General features: G+C 34.1%; 1 protein-coding gene across 1 annotated transcript in view; it reads right to left on the reverse strand.

The window, feature by feature from the left end:
* Positions 1 to 10117, reverse strand: part of eys (eyes shut) — a 276465-nt gene extending 266348 nt beyond the window's left edge. The window contains exons 1-3 of the mRNA XM_089248363.1: positions 9989 to 10117; positions 2731 to 2974; positions 2528 to 2641 (exon numbers count right to left, since the gene is read on the reverse strand). The gene's annotated coding sequence lies outside the window, so the exon portion shown is untranslated. The remainder of the gene's footprint in view (positions 1 to 2527; positions 2642 to 2730; positions 2975 to 9988) is intronic.
* Between the last annotated feature and the right edge of the window lie 378 nt (positions 10118 to 10495).

Raw genomic sequence — 10495 nt, forward strand, 5'->3', positions numbered from 1 at the left:
CGGATTCAAATAATGTAGATTATTGCATTTTAACAATTCAGCCTAAGGCCAATAGATACGGTAGTAAGACGGTGAACCGTCCTACTAGAGGGCTTCAGTTGAACAGAACAAGATTAGACGAACGCAATGTGAGAGACAAAGAGGGAGGAATTTATACTCCCCTTTTACAAGAAGTTTGGGACCACATGTCCTCGCATGGCCTTTTCGCCTCAACAAAATTATCGAATTTGCATATTCATGCGTCACTATTATAAACATTACAATTTAATTACATTGGAATCTGGCAACATGACATAATCCGGAGAGCTGATCAGACTCTCCCGATTATGTAAACATTACTAACATAACAATATGAAATGAATTGTTCCGACGGAGGTCTGCAGCCCCCCGCCGAAAATAAGTGAGTACAACACTATTTTCGTATCCGCACAACGAGACTTGCAACAACTCCCCCGGGAAGTTCTTCGATAAAAATAATTTAAACTGGGCTAAGCCTCGCCCAACTATACATATATTGGATCAAACCCCTCCACGAAAATAGCGGCATCGTCGTCATGAGGGGAATTAATTTATGTGGGACATCAGTAGCCCGACCTCTGGCCCGTTCTCGTTCGACAGCCGAAAGACCCCACCCGCCGACTGCCGAACTAATCGAACACTCTGGCCCTTACCGGTTCGCCAGTGGGTCCTCGGGTGGTTTCCGGTAACTGAGAGGTCCCTGGGGTCTAAAATAAGAAGGAATTTCCCACATAACGACAAGACCACCATTAACGTAGAGGGATCGGATCCCGATACGTTACAAAGGATCGTCTCTATTAAACAAGGTTTCTGGTATACGAGGTAGCTCAGAATCGGTTTCCTCTGGTTGACCGAGATCCTTATTCTATTCATATTTATTTTGCGTAATTGTTATCAAAACGTCGCAGAGAGAAACGTTTAATACTTTCACAGGGTTAAAAAATACATTAATAAGGAAAATATCTACCTACTTTGACATGAAAAGCTGGAAAAAAATATTTATCGAATACAAATACAACGCCACAAGAGGCAAAATGTCCAACGAGGTGGCTGAGAAAAAGATGCCCATAGCAAATATGGATGTCATATATTTCAAAAATACATACGGATGTACTAAAATTTTTATTTGCATATATTGTTGTGTCCAGTTAACTGTGAGCCTTAATTTTTATCAAGCAAAAGGAAATTAAGTAGGATTCTCGGATCATTTTTAAATTCTTCATATGCTTTCGATATTCTGCTGTATTTTCATTTGCAAATTTTTCATTTATTTGTACTATTGCACTCTTGATACTGTTAATATAAATTTTTTTAGCTGGAAATGCACATCAGAATTAACGTGATCCTCACGTATATCTTTATGATCTGGCCAGGGAATTTGTTAGCTGTAGTAGAGATCCATGCCCGAGCCAGGATTCGAACCCAGACCTGCAAAGTCAGACGCTAGCTCCCTAAACACTCTACTGCCAGGCTGCTAAAGAGGCCTTACGTTTATAAATACAACAAATTATTCATTGCCCAAGAAACTTTTTTTATGTACGGTAGTTTTTGTGAGGGTAGCCGGAACAAATGTCCAAATTCATTGTCAAAAAAAACTAATTCATTAGTTGTAACATTAGTTACTACGAGCAATTTCTTAAATAAGTATGTGGCCTACTGAAAAAATTTATAATATGCATTAATATAAATTTTAATTAATTCACAACTTTTAATTAATTTTTATATTTTAAGCATGTTTGGCATCTGCGGACACTAGGTTGGGCCTCTCTTATCGGAACCTCACTTTAAAAAATCGCCCCCCCCCAACACATTACCCTGGATCCGCGCCTGCGTATGGTCAGGCGAAAATATATGTAAATGTTATGGTCTGTACAGAGAAATGACTCTCATACTTTGAGCAACACCAATCATTTTGGACTTGACCATGGCCGGTCAAATTGACCGGCCATGATGTTTATAGGTAGAATTAAAAATATATTGGTCAGTTTTGATTTTTGACAAACAACATTTGGACAGTATAATGCTCAACTACTTTCAGGAAAAGTCATAAAATTTTAAGATTCTAAAAAATAGGTTCATCATGAAACAGGAGCAAGGATTTCAAAAACGGTCAAAATGACCGGCCTGGTGCTTCTAGTGTTAAAACATGAAAATTAGAACAGATTTATGGAATTTTTTCCTCCTGCGAACAAATGGAATAAATATAGATTCGTTTTCCTTATTTGAAGTGAAATTCTCTACGAAATGCTCATTATCACTTTTTAATAGCTTGAAATAAAAATGTTTTGAAAAATTCACCATACTAGGCCTTAAAATTTTAAAACATGAAAATTCAAAGATATTTTTGGAACTTTCTCCTCTCAAGAACAAAAGACAGATATGGATTAGTTTTTCTTATTTGAAATGAACTTGTCTACAAATTGCACATCTGTTTATTTGGATAAACCACATCCAAAATAATACACATTTTTTGTATACTCTGATTACTAGCAAATTGAAGAAATCTCACCTTCATAAGCAAGCGGGCAATGGCATACATAGCTGTTCAACAAGTCTTCACACACACCATCGTTTATGCAAGGATTGGATATGCATTCATTAATCTCTGTTTCACAAAGTTCTCCTAGAAACAATTTTTTCAATTTTTTGTAATTCACAGCTACATAGATAATAATATCGAGCAATGTATAAAAAACATGATGGACATATTACCTGTGTATCCCTCTCTACAAACACAAGAGAATGAGTCTTCACCATCTATGCAAGAGGCATTATTTCGACAGGGCTCTTTCCTGCAATCATCGTAATTAGTTTGACAATTCAGGCCAGTGTAACCATTACGACAGTAACAGCGGTATAAGTCTGCCAGAATAGGAACACACAGCCCATGCACACATGGTTGACTGTAGCATGCTCCCAATGCATATCTAGCTTCTTGGGAATGGACTATATCATTCTGCAATGGCAATGTAACATAAAATAACTGAATCACAAACACAGTCCATGTTGGACATAGAATCATTCTTCAATTCCAATGGTTCTGTAACTCTGGATCTACATTATGAATGCCAGATAGCTCCACTCAGTTCCAAATTAGTAGAAAATGGCTGCTGTGAAATGGAAACAAAACCATAGATAGGCATCCTCTATCTGTCAATAGGGTCATTCCATGTCAAATCACCCAGCCATGACACCCATAGTCTCAGATTTCAATAATTTTTTTTTTATTTGTTGCATTTACCATCCTTATTAACCGTGTGAAATATTATTTGCATATCTCTAAAACTTTTTAAGAAAAAAAATGTTGAAATTTATCAAAAACTGATGCAGATGACTTTTCCGAGGCTCAATTTTTAAGCGGCATTGTTTGAGAAAATAAATCATAACTTTTTCAATTTTCAGTATGTATATTCAAGTGAAATTTTCACTAAAGTGTTCACAAAAACATACAAAATATGAATAAAAATAATTCATAAACTTACATTTGAAATTTACATGCAAAAAAATTATGTAAACTTTGTTTTTGTGGAATTTTTCGTTAGAAAAAATACAATTTTTCAAACGTATTTTTAGACCAGAGGCACAGCAGTTACCAAAACAACTTTTATTTTAAATTTCTCCTAAATATATGAAGTAAAATATTGGAGAAAAAAAATAATGGTTTTTTGACCGTTAATATGTTTATTCTGGCTCGCAACACAAAATTCATCGAAATAAGACTGGATCGTTCCGATTTCAAATCATTCAACTAGATACTGAAATGCAACCCATCATCCCGCATTCCAATCATTATTTTTTGTTTATTGCTTCTACCATGCTTGTTGACCATGCAAAGTTTCATGTACATATCTTAAAAAAATTTTGAGAAAAAAAATGTTTTCTAACCTCACACGAATGACGTCTCTTAGGCTAACCCCATTCAAGCAATATTATTTGTGAAAATATATCATAACTTTGCAGATTTTCAATACATTCAAATGAAATTTCTACTAAAATGCTCACAAGAAAATGCAGATTATGAATAGAAAAAATTTAAACCTCAGAGGAAAAAAGTCATTTAAATTTAATTTTTTTATTAATTTTTTTTTTTAACACAATTTTTTAAACACTTTTTTTTGGATGCACAGCATGAATTTTCATATTTTTTTTTAAATTTAATCCTATTAATATATTAAGAAGACTGTAGAAAAGTAAACATTACTTTGACAGTTAATACATTTGAGTAACAAAACACAATTGTACTTATATGACTACATTAATTATATTTGTACATTTTGACTTAATATAATGATTCATGCTTAGTAAAAAGAAATTTAAATTTTATTTTTCATGTACGTTTATACATTTATTACAGTATTCACTAAATTAAGTTTCATGAGTAGTTAATGCAATAATTCAAAACAATTAATAAATTTTAAAATGCTAGGATTAAAAGAATTCATGAAATAATTAGAAATGTTAATGTAATGTGCCAAATGGGAGTTGGTGAAAAAAAAGGTTTTCAGTGAATGAAATAATTTTTTAAATTAAACATTCATGTTCAGATTCTTAGAAGTGTTCAAATTAAAAATAATTAATTTCACTTTTAATTGATCTATAAATATTTCTTATGATGCAACAAAGATGAACTTTTGCAATCTGATATATTTTTGCATAAAGAATTATTTTGTATTTGATAAATCCAGATAATATTAATCATATATATATATAGATTAATTTTTGAAGTTTTTTAACATGCTTAATTATAAAGTTATTTTACCACAAGTGTTAAATTTTTTTAAAAATTACTTTGATTTTTACAGCATATATTTTAATAAACATACATTTAATGTATATGATAAATATGAAATGGTTATACTTGTGTGAAAAAAAATCTACATTATAATATCTAACATAAGCCTCTATATATTTTTCCCAAGAAATAATTTAAAATTGCTGATAAAAAGCCAGAATATGAGGCATTAAATAACAAAGAATTAAATAATGAGGCAGATGGAAGAGAGTAGAATTAAAAACATAATGTATATAATGCCTGGCGGTGATATATTAGATGTGATGTTTCTTGCTGTGATGATGATTGTAAAAAATAATAATAGCTTCTGTGAAGATATAAACTATGGCACACTGGTCTTTGTCCTTCAGAGGGCAGCTGCTGCTTCATTGGGAAAACTAAAACAAAAGTGTTAGAACTAAACTGCTCCCCCCCCCCCCTCCCCATCAAATGATGCAAGTCTCAATTATGATCTTGCTGAAGACAGAATGTGCTCCATAAAGTAGCCTACTCCAGGGTTAGCAAATTTTTCTTATGATAACACAATTCCCATTTGAGCTAAATATTTTATATCATCATTTTGGAATTCAAAGTAAAATGTCAGAAAAGACACTTGAAATTTGTTGGAAAAGTGTGAGTGTTGGAAAAGAAACTGGATCTGACTGTCATCAAAAGTGTAAAATCTGTTACCCATTACATCATTGGACCTATCGGACATCAATATTGAAGAGTGGAGCAAGTTCTGAACATTTATCTACTGTGTGTTTAAGCATCATAGAGCTTTTTTCTCAAAGTTTATGAAATATATCCGAAAGTATGCTTTAATCCTTTAAAATGTCATAAGAAAAAAATAACAAAAGGTTTAAGGATAGTAAACTTGTATTTTTCATGTATAAATGAAATAAATGGTTGTACAAAATCAATTCCAAAAATATGCCATGCCTGTAGGGACAGTGAATATAAACAACAATAAATTAGGTGAAGAAACTGAATACTGTGAAGAGATGAACAGTGATAGTAATGTAGAGAAGTAACTTGGAAAAATGTCAATTATTAAACAAGAAGCAATTGAAGAAATAAATTCATCTCTACAGAACATAGAAGAGTCACCAATTAAACTTCATAGGGTAGCTCCACAGTGCAAGTCAAACAATGCCAAAAGAAAAGTTGAATCTGCTTGCAACACTTTAAAATCAAATGTTTGTAAAGTTTTTGAAGAATTACCAGAAAATGAATCTCAAAGCACACTTAATGAAGGTATTAAACAAAAAGCAAATATGATTATTTTGATAAAGTTAATTAGAAATAAGACAATTTAACCATCACAACAAGGGGAAAACTCAAATTTTAACTCTGGCCCCTGCTTTAAGAAAGGGGAACAAGGAAAAAAATCTGAAGAGTTCAATGTCACTGAATATGCTGTGCGAAAAGCAGGAGAGCTTTTGTAAATGAAAAAGCAAAGGTGAGCCATTGCGTTTTTATTATAAAAAGAATCAAATTAAATTTCAACAATTTTTTTTGCCATCTAATTTTTTAATGCAAAGGTTTAAATTTTCTTTCCTAGTGATAATCTACATTTTTTTGTAAGCATTTTAGTGGAAATTTCATTTGAATGTATTGAAAATCTGCAAAGTTATGATATATTTTCACAAATAATATTGCTTGAATGGGGTTAGCCTAAGAGACGTCATTCGTGAGGTTAGAAAACATTTTTTTTCTCAAAAAGTTTTTAAGATATGTACATGAAACTTTGCATGGTCAACAAGCATGGTAGAAGCAATAAACATTAATTTCGATGAATTTTGTGTTGCGAGCCAGAATAAACATATTAGCGGTCAAAAAACCATTTTTTTTTTTCTCCAGTATTTTACTTCATATATTTAGGAGAAGTTTAAAATAAAAGTTGTTTTGGTAACTGCTGTGCCTCTGGTCTAAAAATACGTTTGAAAAATTTTATTTTTTCTAACGAAAAATTCCACAAAAACAAAGTTTACATAATTTTTTTTTGCATGTAAATTTCAAATGTAAGTGCATGAATTATTTTTATTCATATTTTGTATGTTTTTGTGAACACTTTAGTGAAAATTTCACTTGAATATACTGAAAATTGAAAAAGTTATGATTTATTTTCTAAAACAATGCCGCTTAAAAATTGAGCCTCGGAAAATTCATCTGCATCAGTTTTTGATAAATTTTAACATTTTTTTTCTCAAAAAGTTTTAGAGATATGCAAATAATATTTCACACGGTTAATAAGGATGGTAAATGCAACAAATAAAAAAAAAATCATTGAAATCTGGGACTATGGGTGTCATTTTGGCATTTTGCCGGGTGATTTGAAATGGAATGACCCAATACCAAGTTTTTTCTTTGCTGATTTATACACTAAACCTGAAATTTAAAAAAAAAACAAAAAAAACCACTGAACAAGACTGCTGCAGGCATCATAAATATTACAGTGTGGGGATTTTGGGCAGTCTATCACAAATAAATGAACAAACTTAATTTTTCACTTGCATGAATGACAGACATCTTCAGGAGTCAAGTAATCGAGTGAAACAATATAGAAGGATTATTTTGTATGTCTCTAACCAGGCATGAATTGCTTCGTCAAATCTAGCTGGACATGCATAAATGTAGGAATCATTTTCAATGACACATCACTTTATACTGCAGGGTGATCCTATGATCCCCCCCCCCCCCCCGTGTACGTCTCTGATCCCACCAATATGCGTTAGGATTCAGAGGGGCAGAGCTGATGACGAAATTTTGCTGACAAGGGGGAAGGGGTCAAAAACGGTTTAAAATTTGCTTACGTAATACTTGAACAGCCCCTAGACTGATTTTTCTCGTATTATTTGGCTCTTGGGAGGGGTGATTGTCCCTAATCAGAATTTTTTGCAAGATTTACGTATAATCAAAGTACACTCCAAGTTGGCAAAGTTTTTCATTGCCACCATGTGATACTTGACTTTAAGTTACTTGTGTACTTCAAGGCACAAATGTGAGCCGATCTCCCTATTAATATATGACATCACATATATCTCTGTGATGTCATGCCAGACTGAGGCCAGTCAAAAGAATTACAAGTCATTTTTAATACATTCAATCATGTTATATTTCCTCACCACATGCAAAGGGTATGGGTTTAGAGGGTTGTTCGCAAATCGCAAACGTGGGGATACAGAGTACGGTATAACATGTGCCAAGAAGGTTGCAGGTGGATCTGGTGCTCTGTGCACTGGACGAGAAGGGGGCACTTGATAATTCTATTAAAACTATTGTAACAGGAAAAATAAGCTATAACTGCCTTATCCCATTAAAAAAAAAAGTTAAAATACATAAATATCACAAAAATTTTGGGGTGAACCTCAAAATTGCTGCAGAAATAGAGGAAGAAAAAAGATTTTTTTCAAACTTACCTCTATGATTTTTTCCCTCCTCCTTAACAGTTCCAATTATTTATTCAGGCAAATTATTTTTATGGGGGGCCACCCCTACAAGCGAAGAGTAAAAGACATACTTTCTAGAAGTACCAACCCACCAATTTACATTAAAATCACTGTCAAAAACTGCAATCAGATTATGCGCCCCCCCCCCTGCACTTGAGTCTGCTGTCATTCCCCGGTGGGCCCAAGCATTAAGACAGCACTAGCAGGGTCAGCAGGATTGAAAAGCACGGCCACACAGGCCAGCAATACAGAATAAAAATACTATGATTACATTTTGACTTCTTAACAAAGTAAAACGTAATAACTGAAATCTCTGTCGAAGACTGGAAACCCTTAATATTCAGACATTAAACCCTGCCCCCCCCCCCCACCAAGAGGTGGACCTGATTTCCCAGGCACTGTAACAACGGGGGGCGCTGAACTCTTTTTTTAATCAACTATTAAAAATTATCCGGGTGGGGGGGGGGAATGTGTGCTTACTCTAGCTGAAAAAGTATCCAGTTGTAGCCCTGGGTAGATTCTCTAGCCGTAACAACATTTCTACTATGGTTCCTTGCATGCATATATTGTAGAGCAGTAGTCCTGGAGGGAAGGTACACTTATAAGTTTTTCACTGCGCAAGGGCAACCCCATCTATAGCAAAAAGCCTCCGCATGAAGCTTGTGACGTCACTGAAGAAGGTCATCTCACCTATAGCCATTGGATATACTACAAAAAGGGGAGTAAAGATGGTGCATGCATCGGTCTGCTATATCCAATGGATATAGGTAAGGTGACCATGTTCTGTGATGTCACGAGCTTCTCGTGGATACCTTCTGCTATAGATGGTGTTAGCTGGGCACTATTGCCCAAATGTATTGCAGAATTTTTCTTATTACAACGAAACAGTTGTTTAATAATCATTCTTGGGTGCCAGCGAAGACTTGGGAAAAACCAAATTTAGAGGGCTGCAAAATAATTAGCTGCGTGATGCTCCTTAACCGGTCAGCTGTCCAATAGATTTTTTCCCCCTTTTTTAATAGTTTGAAGCTAATAAAATGAATTTCCCTGATTAAAAATGTTCATGAATATATTTAAACTGACTTTATGTTCTCAACTGTTTTTTTTTAAATCAACGAAAAAATTATAATTAAAATAATTACTAATTAATTTTCAAAAATTGAAATTATATTAAAAATCAGCGAGAAGGCGTGTAACCACCTTACTGGAGCCCCAGAGCCAAGTGAGTCTTTTTGAGACTCTACCTGGCTTAAAATGCTTGCCTGCAAACCCCAAAGCAGAATGTACCAAAATCTTCGACGGACGTCACAGAACAATTACTGCGCTACTGCAGAACAATTTGGAAGAATTTCAAGAAAAAGTGCAAAAAAACACTATTACATGTTTGGGGATTTTTACCGCAGAACATTTCGTCAGCTGAGAGCTTGTCGCAGAACAGTGATAAACATTCTGCTTTGGGGCCTGCAAATTTACATGCTCACTCACGAAAATTTCTATCAGATCTCATTTTTGTGAGGCGTCTTCTTCTCTTATGCGTTAAGACGGCACTAGGATTTGGTTTTTTAAAAAACCATCAAACATTGTTCGGGCAAACATGGCATTGCTTATAAATTATTTGAAAGACTAACCCTGTTGTTTTCCACTTCCTCTAAAAAATAAAACTGAAATAGTGGCAAAAAAAAAAAAAAGATTTCCCACAAATTATACAGCTGAAATACAGCTTTATAAGTAAATTATTATACAGCACCTCAATCCTCGCTGAAGCGACCCAAGACCCAGCAAAATTTCCGATTGAGAGCTCTTTGTTTGAAGTTTTGAAGAGAGCAGAAAACACGCTGCTGCGTGAATGGATGAATGGTCCGTCCTCGTTACTATGTCAACAGCAGACGACAACACCGGGAGGCTCATTTCAGACGTCTTTGACTTATTTTTTATTCATTTATCTTATTTATTATCTTTTCTTTTTTTTTCTTTTTGGATGATCAATGGCGTTTAGGTTCAATGACAAGATAACCCTTTTCAATCTTTACTTTTGGCTGTTTAGTCTCCTAACTTCCGGGTTCGACTGGTGATTTGGCGTGAACAGGAATGCTTGATTTGCCAGAACTCAAAAACTATTGCACGCTGTTCATTTGAAAATATAGATATCAGCATTGATGTGTGAGTGTGTGCAACAGAGCCGCAACTAGATGCTTGGTCACCCAGGGCAAGGGTGCATTTTGACGCCCCATTGTAATGTTGAAGGAGATGTTTC

The sequence above is a fragment of the Pholcus phalangioides genome, unplaced genomic scaffold (genome assembly GCF_987345545.1).
Source record: "Pholcus phalangioides strain wild (caught in Gottingen) unplaced genomic scaffold, Ppha-v1.0 ptg000020l_1, whole genome shotgun sequence".
Lineage (NCBI taxonomy): Eukaryota > Metazoa > Arthropoda > Arachnida > Araneae > Pholcidae > Pholcus > Pholcus phalangioides.